Source organism: Chrysemys picta, chromosome 7, assembly GCF_011386835.1.
Source record: "Chrysemys picta bellii isolate R12L10 chromosome 7, ASM1138683v2, whole genome shotgun sequence".
NCBI classification, from domain to species: Eukaryota; Metazoa; Chordata; order Testudines; family Emydidae; genus Chrysemys; species Chrysemys picta.
In genome coordinates this window covers 106,168,075-106,180,180 of record NC_088797.1, presented here as the reverse complement: position 1 = coordinate 106,180,180, position 12,106 = coordinate 106,168,075, and the positions used below count along the sequence as shown (strand labels likewise).

The window sequence follows — 12,106 nt, the reverse complement described above, 5'->3', positions numbered from 1 at the left end:
CAGTCTTAACAAATAATTAAGCAAGTTTTGTCTGGGGAGTCTTAACATTCTACATTTTTTTAGATTTACTGTGATTTGCCTCAGGTCTGTAAAATTTGTATGATTACCCAAGCTAACTGGTCCCTATCAAGGAATTGCCTTGAGATTTCACAGCTCAATTGCCTTGCAGGGCTCTGCTTACGTTCTAGCATAGATTTTTGGCAAGCTAATCGATTTCATTGACTTTCATTATCTCAGTGGTCACTACAGTGGCACTATCAGATCTTTGTTACTATTGTGTAACTTTGCTCTTATCTTATTCTAAGAATAATACCTTTTATACAAAAAATTATTGGTATCTCAACATACAATGCATAAAGTCTGTTGCTGAGTTTGGATTTCCAAGTGACGTGACAGTGTGTTTTGGTGACCAATAGAATTCTGTCCACTGTGGTGCGTGTTAAGAGGAGTACACATGCTTTGTGATTCATCACTTGTGCAGAGGCTCGTGGTTCTGTTGGCCATGTTGTCATTGTACATAATCATTTCAGTGAGAATTAATCTCCTTATTTTCTCCAAATTTGTTAGATATTATATTATTCTGTTATGAAAGGTGCTACTGTCAGTGAAATAGTTAAATTGCAAACCACAAAGATGATCCTGTGAAGTACTTGCTTAATGAGCAGACCTGTGCATTGAATGTCAATTGCTGAACAGTTTAAATGTTGTTCCCATAGATTAGTAAGTAATACTTTCTTTATCAGATGGCTTGTTGCCACCTGGCTACTCTTCTATATGTTGGGGGGTTGGAGATGCGGAGTGGATCCTGTTTTATTAAAAGTTAGAATTATTTTGTTAATCATGTTAAAATTAAAAAGCAGGTTTTTTCCCCCTATCAAGGACATAATGATGTGATAACTTACAATACAGAAAATATTTTTATTTTAGTATTCAGCAGCCCTGAGTCTTCATTAGATGATTTAATATCCTTTAAATGCAGAAGCTCATTAAAACTGTATCTGGTAATTATATTTAAGAAACTGTTCAGTGTGAGTAGTTGCATTAGAAATGTTCATAATCTGCTTTTAATAGAACCAAAATGTCATCCATATAGGGTGTAAACCTCTAGATGCTAAATTAGTAATATATAGTTAAAATTCAGATGACAGTTTCCATTATTCGAGCTGCTTGCGTATATTTTTAAAAGATATACTAAAATAAACAACAACTTTTCAAACTCTAATTGCCAATCTGGCCAGAGAATAATATTGTTGTAGTGAAGAAAGTGAAACATTAGCAGATTGGTGGAATACAGTCTGTATAACACCAAGAGTAAGAATAAGGCTTATGATTCTCCATGCTGAGAATTTTTACAGACATATTTTTGTGGTTTGAAATTAATGTTACATTAATTTTAATGTGTACCATACAAATTGGAATGGTTAAGGCATGTAATTTACTGGTTAGTTTTTCATCCAGCATCTAGGTTTTAACCTTCATAGGTACAGCATCCCTGACACTGATAGTAAATATGAAAGGTAACCACGATGAAGGAAGGAAATAAATCTCCAATACTGATGTGATCCTTTACTGTTGTCTGTTTTGTTGCTGCCTTCCAGTGTTCAGGTGTAAAATAATATAATCGTGGAGATTTAAAAAATGAATCCTTTTCAAACTTCCAGATCCCAGAGCCTAATGAGTTAAATTTCTCTCGGTTATGCTTACACAGAATTTAAACTGTTTAGACATACAAGGTCGAATTAAACTGCTTCACTGCCTATTCCGGCTCCCCTGGCAGACAGAGGAGCCGCAGTTCTACTGGGACAGACCTCTTGGGAGACATTGACACAAGCTGAGAATTTGTTTCTTGCTTTGCAGAATGCAAAGATGCCCTATTTTGTCATGGTTCTCCACCCCCTGCAAATTCAGGCTAACCATAATCCGAGTTCCCCTTTATTATTGGAGCTCTCTGTAGTATTATATGAAATAGAGACGCTGAGGTCACAGGAGAGGATTTTTATTCGAGTGATACAGACGCAAGACGGAAACCCCTCTGCATGAAGCAGCAAGATGCAAGGTCCGAGGCAGTCTCTGACTTTGGTGCTTGATGTGTACTATCCTTTGTCCTATTTGTCTGCTACATTTTCATGCCGTCTCGAATTGAAATGTGTTAAGCGGTAGGGGTTTGGGAACATTAAATGGTGAGAGCCACTGTTTGCCAACTATAATAATAGTTCACAAAATGCTAGGAGCTTCAAAGCCAGAGCAAGGTGTGTGTTCCCCTGCCCCAGTACTTTACAGCAAGTTACGGGGAAGGAAATCTGCTTGGTAATAATCTCATTACCATGTTTTATAAGTGGGTATAATTATAATCTCTTTGTTGGGACTATATTTGGGCTTTATAATAGAAAAGTTAATAAGCCGTGGTAGTTGTAATCAATCCTCTAAGGCTGAAGCACCTTGTGCATCTTCTGAAAATTCTTTAACTACTTATCCCCTGGCAAGGTGTTTTATTAGCTGAAGCTGTGGTATTTTTCTAGAACAAAGAAATGGTTTGGGCACACAGTGATATTTCCTCAACCCCTTTCTCCCCTTATCTGTCATGAAAGTTACAGGACGCAATACCTATTCCCAGGCAGCCAAATACTATTGCATAACAGCCCCTCCCCAAACATTTAGGCTTAGTGGCTTTACACTTTTCACTATGAAGTTTTAATTATGAAAACCTGGAAACTCACTATTTGCATGAATCCTCTCTCAGGGAGGTGGCAAAGCAGACTCTCTGATTCCTCCAGATCTGTGGGTAGCATTACAGTTCAGGGTAACATGTCTAATTGCAGTGGAAAGCTTACCTTACGCTGCCTTAAAAATAACTAAAAGTCTGTGCAATTCCTTTGTGATGCATTTCTCTCCGTTCACTTCTGCAAGCTTGCAGTGAAACGATCCACGGGTGTAGAGCATCTGCTGCAAGATATACCGGCTGGAAATGTTCTTTTGCTTTCCGGAGACTTGATCACCACCACCCCTTTAGCTATCACACTGAGACATTTATTCAGCTGTGACCAAGAGAGCGTTCGCCTCTAGGCATCGGCGGCAGCAGCCACGCACTCCTGAAATGTCCTCATTTACTGCAATTGTCTTCACTGAGATCTCGAATCCAACAGGGGGAAGAGGGGGAGGAGGAGTGGGGAGTCGTTTCAGCAGACACCGTTTCCAATCTGGATTCCGGATCTGGTCAGGATGAAGCAATCTCTGTAATGCTCCTGTCTTGTAGGCAGATGATTTGAGGAAGCTGAATTCCCTGCTACTTTTGGAAATGCAAGAGCGACGGGGGAGAGCGTGGCGTGTGATGTGGTGCTAGGAAGAGCTCTGTGTGTGTGTCTCGCAGGCAGGCAGAGGCAGCAGCCACTGGCGCCGGCTCTCCACTAGGGAGAGTTCTCGTGTTCACTCACTCTGATGTGGACGGGCTGTGACAAGGAACTTGTTGAGTTTAACGTGTAGATCTTAAAATAATGGTTGATGATTATTCTGGGTCCAGTGACGGAGGAGGGGGGAGGAGCCGTGACACTGGCTTCTAGTTCGCACAAGGAGGGAATCATAGTCTAACAGAGGAAGAATTTCTTCACATATTTTGGAATTTTATGTACATTTTCTTTATTACTAGTCTACATCTGAGCCATGAGTCTGTCTCTCTTTCAGTGTAAACAAAGCTGCAAGACAACACCGGAGACTAGTGTGTTGAGTTGAATTAGCATCTTTTTGGCTTTTGTGTGAGTGTGTACACAAGTACAGTGTAACACAGCAATTCTCAAGCAGGTGGGCGTGAGTCAGTTTCAGGGGGTCTGCAGAGCAGGGCCCCCAAGTGCTGATACCCCACAGCTAAAGCTTGGAGCCCTCCGCCCTGCTAGGCTAAAGACTGGAGCCCCAAGACCCCCGCCCCGCAGAGGCAGAAGCCCCATGGGGCTAGAAGCCCCAAGCTCCCCCAATCCCTGGCTTCACGGGGCTACCTATAGGGAGAATGCCCGGAGCTCTGAGCCTGTGCCCACTTGCCCCCTGGGGCTAAAGCCTGGAACTCCTCTGCCCCATGGGGCTAAAGCCCTGAGCCCCCCCCACCCCATGGGGCTGGTGCCCAGAGCGCTAAGCCCCAAGCCCCTGGGCCAGAAACCCCGAGTCTCCTCATCTGTGGGGCAGAAGCCTTGGTGGTCCCCAAGGCAGAATTCCTGAGCCTCCGTGACTCATGGAGCTAAAGCCCAGAGCCCCAAGCAACCCCACCCCGCAGGGCAGAAGCCCCTAGTTCTGGCACTCTGTGGGGCTAAAGCCCAGAGCCCCCCTGCTCCACAGGGCTAATGTTCAGAGCCCCGAGTCCCCTACCCCACCAGGCTAAAGCCAAGAATCCAGAGCCCCCTCACCCAAGGGACTAAAGCCTTGACTCACACACAGTGGCTGAAGCCCTGAATCTGAGGCTTCCCCACTTCACAGCTGGACCCCCAAGACCACCCTGCTGGGTCCTGGAGTTTTTAATAGCATGTTGGTGGGGCCTCAGAAAGAAAAAGATTGAGAACCCCTGGAATAACATATATAATAGCAACCTGTGGTTCTGCCGGTACAAGCAAGGAAAACAACAACATATACAAGTGAAATATAACTGAAGAGCAACAACCTTGGAAAGCTTCTAGTGACCAAACAAGCATAGCAAATTTAAAAGCGCAGATAAATGAAATGAAATGAAAACAAACAAAATGTGGCTTGGATATATTGATCTTTTTAAATTGATGAGAAAATACAATAAAAATCATAGAAAATTTGCAGTTATGTATTATATTATTTTAGTTAGATACTTTAAATTCCTCTATAATTTTTGGTATCTATTTTATTTTTGTTAAACCATATGCATGTAGTGATACCCATTTTTATGCAGTATAATTTATGTGCAAGCATTGCAACAATATGTGGAACTATTGAGAAATTACTGAATCACTAGGATCAAATCACAGCCATTCTTCCTTTGTTTTTTCCTGTATGTACTGCAAAGTAGGTGATGTTGGTGCATTTGGGAATTCAGTGGAGTGTTTGTCTCAAAGCTATTAGCTGGGAAAGGATGTTCAAGATGCAGAATAAACACACAAGTTTTCACTTGCTTCTGATCCCTAAGGAGCATGGGTCTAGGCTGAAACTGAAGTCCTTTGACAAAGCAATGTGGAAAACCCCACCTTGTGCTGCTTTTCCTAGAATTTCCATCCCTCACCTCCTCTCCCCTGGGCCCCCAACAGCATTTCAAATAAGAGGACAGAGATTTTGTGGCTGGCTGTGCCACACCCATTGGAATTTACTGATGTTTAACTAAATCTGTCTGGCAGGCAGGACAGAATTCTTGAGAAGGTATCTCATCTCCTGGGAACCCAGATCCTTGGGCTGAGTTTTTCATTATTTAACAATTATGTTTAAAGTGATCTGAAAATGGGTGGGTCGGGGGAGGGGGATTGGGCAATTCATCATCCCCACAACTGCCTATCCTTGCCCAGCAATTAATTCTGCCCCCTCTAGACCCTGATCGGTTCTGCCCTGTCACCTGTTCTGCCTCCTCCAACCTCTGCTGCACCTCCTCATTCCCCTCTCCCAGGCCTGGGGTGGGGAGCAGTTTCAGTGGGGTCTCCTATCCCCCTTCCCAGGTTGGGCGTTGAAAGGGGGCAGGGAGAGCAGTAGAAGAACCAACCCTTACTCACAGGAGGGAAGGTGGAGTGGGGAGCAGGGCTGTCCTGAGATGCTGGGCTCCTTCTGCTCCCCCCTCTCCCTGCCCCTCCCCTCCTGTGAGAATGATGTCTGGGGAGTGGGGGGGAAAGCTCTGTCTCTTTCTTGTAGCAACCCTGATTGGCTGCTCTTCTTCAGGATGCAGGCAAGTGGAGAAAGCAGCCAATGAGAGGTAGATTCCCCTAGGTGATACTAAAAATGTGCACCCCTCAGCGACCTGTCTTGTTTTTCAGAAATAGTATTCCCTGTGTCTGTGGCTTGTTTTGGTGAAGCACACTTTAAGCACCATCTCCTATACTGTATAGCCTCCTGTTTTAGAACACATCTTCTCCACTATATGATATTTGCTTACTAGCCTATTGTCCCACAACTGGAACCTCTCTGCAGGATTCCCCACCTCCTCAGTGACATTGTAGTATCTCATTTCTTCATATTTCTGGCTCATTCCCTCATCTTCCTTCATGCCTTATACTGCACCAAAAAATAACTAAACACCATCAAACTATTGATCCTTAAACTAAATGTAAATGGACCCCCAGTTAACGGGGAGAAACACTTTGATAGTCTGAATTGTGCTGGAAAAGCCCCTGTAGAAAACACCCTCCTGATTGGGTGCATGTATTTCTGTTGTACCGGGATAGTGGCTGGAAATGCTATTGTGCATTTGCTGTCCACTGCTGCAGCACCTTTTCACATTTAGTGCCTTGATGACATTGTTAAGAGATGGCAACACTAAGAAAGCTTGTGGTCTGACAGGGTTTTTCACAGTGTAATTTTCAAAGAAATGGGTGGGAAGAATTTCCACTGTCCAAAATGTCTTCTAATTTTTCTTTTTCAGTGATGACAGTCTGTTTCCCCACCAGGATCTCTCCTCATTGTGTTTCTGCGTGTACCAAAGCAAAGTTGTGCCCAGGTGTGCTCTACATACAGGCACTGGCAATGTTACATAAAATGATTATCAAATCTTTATATATATATAAGTTAAGGCCCATGAATTAAATTATAGAACTTTGTGACAGCAGCAGCTGCACCAACAATAATAGAAGCAAACCCTCTTCACACGTATAAGATGTGAACTGCACAAACAGCATCACAGAGACGTAATGTTTGGTGCTGACGGATAATATTATTGCTATATAACCTAAAGTCCACAGATGAAATTATAGAACCGTCTGACAAAAGTAGCAATTGGAAACAGCATCCTTGTCTTCCTCTCAGTCACATTTAGCAGCTGTTCCCCCAGTGCTGAGTACTCTTAAGAAGTATTACTCATTACTAGCCTGTGGAGCAACTGCCCTTTTCTGAAGAAGTTCATGGGAATAAGAAGGGATTTCCCACTACAGATCAAGGATCAGATTCTCTGTTGCCCTGCACATTGAGTAGTCATTAGCACCAGTACAAAGTGGGTGTAAAATGCTACTAAATAAAAATAGGAGTATTTTAACCTCCCTTTGCATGAGTATTAGTGACAACACAAGTAAATGACAACAGAGTAAGCAATCCTCATTGCTGCAAAATACATGTTAAAATAAAATTGTGGTCGCTCCCATCATTCCATTTGCAAATATTTTGTCCTGGGAGAGACATTAATGAGTACAAGTGTTGTGTAATGATATGCAACAACAACAACAACAAAATCACAATGATATTTGAGAGAGATAAATACAAATAGTTCTGATATTAACTGAGAAAGCAGATAGTTTCATTGTTACTTTGTCCTATCTGTGAAATGATCAGTCAACCTTGACTCTGCCCTGAGGGGAGTCGCAAGAAAATCACAGTGTCTTGCCCCCCTTTTTTTTCTTCATATATCTGCAAGCATGTTGTTGGATTATGTATGGATATCAGTCTTCATTAGAGGTGGGCGAAATTTTTTGTGCAAAATGTTTTTTGGGTTCGTTTTTATCTGTTTTTTTTTTTTTTTTTTTTTTTTTTTGACAGATTTGGGCTCATCGGTCAAATTTGCTGAACTGTTTCAGTTGGGAAACCCCACCAGAAACACTCAGTTATGATTTTTTATTTGAAATGCATTTTTGTATAGAATTTTATTGCAATTTAATATTTTAAAGAGATTTAAAAACATGTAAACAAAATGTTTAGTTTCAGGTCAAACAGTTTCACTTGAAATGATTTTTTTTTAATAAAAGCTTCAGTTCAGCCACCAAAACAAAAAATCAATTATTCACATAGCTCTGGTTCTGATTTAGAGTTCAGAGTACATAGACTAAAATAGCAGCTTTTGTTAGGGATGCATAAGGTACCATGATGTTCCCATCCCTACCAAGACAGAGTTAAGGTGGTTGTGTTGTGAGGGATGTGGCATCTTAACTCCCCATTTCCTGATTTTCTAATGTTTGTGTTATGTTTTATCTGTAATGCTAACATTCTTGTAAGAACATTTCAAATCAGCATTTCCTGATTTGGTAGTTTGTTTTTTTGGAAATTGAACTCACGTTCTGGAATGTAATGGGGGCACAGACTACTGATGAGTGCCTACAACCTTGTTAACTTCATGTTAACTCCATGTTAACAAAACTTTTTGCTTGTGAATTTTCCTTTTTCTTTGAGTATGTGTTCTTTGAGTTACATTGGATCCCACTTTAAGTGCACATGTGCTTTTGCACAAGGCCACAGGTTTTTTTTGTTTTGTTTTTAATTGCAGTACCCTTTGGGGTTATGCAGGCGTCCTATGTCTCCTTGCGCTCCTATACTAGGACACAAAGTGTGGGGAGGCTAGTTTCCCTCTTACCACTTGCAGCAGCAAGGCAGAACCTGGCAAGCGTCCAACCTACTAATTTTTTGCTCAGCAAATGTCTTTGAAGCATTCCAAAGTCTTCAGAACAACTTCTGATCTATTATATTCAACTACCACAAACTGATCCAACCCATCTGGACTGAATTCTGTTAGTCAGACCCTCCCCCTCCGCTCCTCCCTCCATACAGATTCCCTGTACAGGGCTAATTATCATGGCAGATGTTAGGCTGGTCCATCCTGCAATCCCCCTGAAGGATGTCTCTCTTTGGCCGTGGAGAATTGAATATACTGAGCAGATGCTTGGTATGCTTGTTTTTCTACACTAGAACATGCAAGCTATGAGCCATGAGGCTGAAACATCATCCTTTAGAATATTCTGTCAGTGGGGGATTCCTGTCATAGACTTGTTTGTTGCAGATGACAACACAAAGTGTTCGAATGGGAGTGTTCCCAGGGGAGGCGTGAGCTTGGGCTCTCTGCCAGATGCCTTTCTCCTTTGGTGGTCTTGCAGGCTCCTATATGCTTTCTCACTGATTCCCCTAATCCACAGAATAGTATCCAAGATCAGATGGGACATGGCTTCCATGATTTTAATAGTCCTGTATGGCCAGTTTTGGATGTTAGACTTGTTACTGACGTCCTTCCGTACATGCCATGTCTTGCCTGGATATATCATCTCAGAACCAAGGTCAGATACTGCACCCAGACCAACAGTCATTGCCACTGAAGATCTGGATGTTGGCTGGCTATGCATTACAGACAGAGACTGTTTCCTACAAGTTCAGGAAATTCTCATACAAAGCAGGAAACCGTCCACCAGAAAAACTTATTTATTGAAATGGAAGATTCTCCATATAGGCAGCTCAAAATTATATTGACCCTGTGCAGGTCCTAATACAGAAGATCTTGGACTATATTCTGCTCCTGAAACATACAGCAATAACATTTAACTCTCTTAAGGTCCACCTGATATGTATATGGCATGCTCCAGTAGAGGTGTAGTTGGTCTTCTTAAGACCTTGTGTTTTCCACATTCCTCAAGGGCCTCCTTCATATTTGCTTTCCAGTTGAGGCCTGCCTCCAATGTGGGGCCTCAACACTATCTTTCTAAAGGAAAGCCTCATGGAGCCTCCCTTTGAACATGGTTAGAGTGCTCAATGCAGCACTTTTCCATCAAGATGGTCTTCTTTGTGGACATTGCATCAGCACAGAGAGTAGATGCACTGCAAACCCTTATGCCTGGACTGTCTTACATGTCTGTCCTTAGGGACAAGGTAGTTCTTAGATCACATTCCAAGTTCATTCCTAAGGTAGTCTTGGAATTCCATTTAAACCTTATCAGGCTTCTTCTCAAAACCACATTTAGCAGCAGGAGAAAAAAAGTTTCATACTTTGGAAACCCCCAGAGCTTCAACAGTACCTCAATAACACCAAGACATTATTTAGGCCATTTCTCTCTGCATCTTTGTGGCCATATCCAGCACACCAACAAGCCAACCTGTTGCAGAGAATCTTTAAGTGGATCACATAGCGTATTTCCATCATCTATCAAATAGCTAGCAAGCCTCTCATTCTGAACATGGAGGTGCACTCCACCAGGGTACAGGCATCCTCTTCTGCCTGCTTCAGGAACATGCCAGTTTCTGAGATCTGTAAGGTAGCTATGTGAAGTAACCCACTAACTTTTGTTAATTATTATTGTGCTTGTGACAACGACTGTAACGAATAGTGGTGATAGGTTATAGAAAATTGAAAAACCATTTAATTGAGTAAATGCATTTTGTAGATCCATTAATTATTGCTCTATACAGGATTGGGTATAGTGTAGTGGTTCTCAAACTTTTGTATTGATGACCCTTTTCTTATATAAGGGGTTTGTCCCCCCTTATAAATTAACATTTTTTAAATACTTAATGCTATTCTAAATGCTGGAGGTAAAGGAGGGTTTGGGGTTGGAAGCTGACAGCTTGTGATTCCCCATGTAATAACCTCATGACCCCCAGTTTGAGAACCCCTGATATTGTGGTTAAAAGTGACACAGTATGATGTGAGAATTGTATTGCCAAAATCTTTAAATGAATTAACGTTTCTGGTACTAAACGAGCTAAATGAGACTGATAGGAGTAGATAACTGCACACTTTACAACTATAAGTGCCCCAAAACCCTGACTAGAGCCTTGGAACATGATCTGGCAGCACCCTTCAAATCTCAGACCATGCACACACATCCCACATGCAATTACATTCTGACAGTATAAAGAGAAAATTACCTCTTACGTAATCTAACCAATAATATTTCAATAGACAGATTTTTTGGGGTGTGATGTCTGTGGCAAGACCTAATTCAAGCGGCCCCAAAGGGAAAAGATTTATGATGTTCTAATTCCTTAATCCTGATAGCAAAGCTATGTATAATTCCAAAAATGGCCCCACCTCCTCTCTGAGAGAATCTAATTCTCAGCGATTTGATTACATTACATATTCATCCAATCAAAAAAAAAATACTGTGTGACTATGGTGATCAGTCAGAGTGGGCATAATAAATAGCAAATATAGAGAGTAAATTTAGTTCCTGCATAATTCAAAATCCTTTCAAAATTACACTACAAACAAAATTTAAAGTTGATATAAATCAAAGTTCCTGAACAGTTTGTGAGGGGGGAAATTTGTCAAATTTTGTGAACATTTTTTATGAAGTATGTGTCAAGCTCTCCTCATAATACAAATTGTGGAGACACCAAAAATTAGTTTCACAAGTCTATATTTGTTCAGTATGTCTAATACATGTTCTTGTCATGTTTTATGCCTTAAACATTTGTCATACTTGCCTTGTGTTTTATGATTGAAATTGCTAGTCTTGTGTTCCAATTTATATCTCAATTAAATTGTAACATATCAAATGACAACAATATGCAGAGGACTTATCCTTTATTTCTAACTCAGTGGTTCTTTTTCTAATCTTCAAAATTTTGTGCTTGCCATTTGATACAATTTGATACAATTTAAATAATTTTTATTAAGCAGATTTAATTACTAGTATTAAATGTGCAATCTAGATTACTGTGACTACATAATTGTTTAGGACTAGCCTGATTTGATATCAGAATCTTAGCTGCTCCTTATTTAGTTGAAAAGAGAGTGAGTTTTGTTTCATTTGAAACATGCAGATGTGAATTGTGAGCTGTTCATTTGTGTAATCATTTGGGACCAACGCCATCATTAGATGTTCTGCTAAAAGCAATTATTTTCATATTGCTGAATCTTCACTGAAATTAAATAGGTCATTACTTTAGTTTCTGCACTGTGATAGTTGCTTAGCTTTCCTTCTAAATCGGTTCGATTTACCTGTAGTTGGAATCAAAAAGAAGAAATGTTACATGTGCAGTTTGAACTTTTCATCATGTGTTTTGACTAGCTAAGGTGACTCTAAACATTGCTTGCCTCTTGTATCAGCCATGATTCTACAAGGTAGTTAAGCACATTCCTTGTTTCAAAAAACATGTGACGTCCCTTTGACCTCAATAGAGAGGAAGGATGGTCCAGTGGTTAGGGTACTGGTCTGGAATGTGGGAGACCTGGATTCAGTTCTTTGCTCAACCACCGACTTCCTTTGTGACCTTGGGC

The 12,106-nt window shown here is 41.1% G+C and overlaps 2 protein-coding genes across 6 annotated transcripts in view; one reads left to right on the top strand and one right to left on the bottom strand.

The window, feature by feature from the left end:
* Positions 1–3,518, bottom strand: part of INSYN2A (inhibitory synaptic factor 2A) — a 78,106-nt gene extending 74,588 nt beyond the window's left edge. Inside the window, exon 1 of one of the 4 annotated variants that reach the window (XM_065552236.1) lies at positions 2,832–3,518. The gene's annotated coding sequence lies outside the window, so the exon portion shown is untranslated. Of the gene's footprint in view, positions 1–2,717 lie in introns of all 4 variants that reach the window. The other 3 variants (XM_005299639.5, XM_005299640.4, XM_005299641.5) reach the window with 3 other exon arrangements.
* DOCK1 (dedicator of cytokinesis 1) overlaps positions 1–12,106 on the top strand; it is a 538,667-nt gene that overhangs the window by 248,017 nt on the left and 278,544 nt on the right. The window lies entirely within an intron of this gene.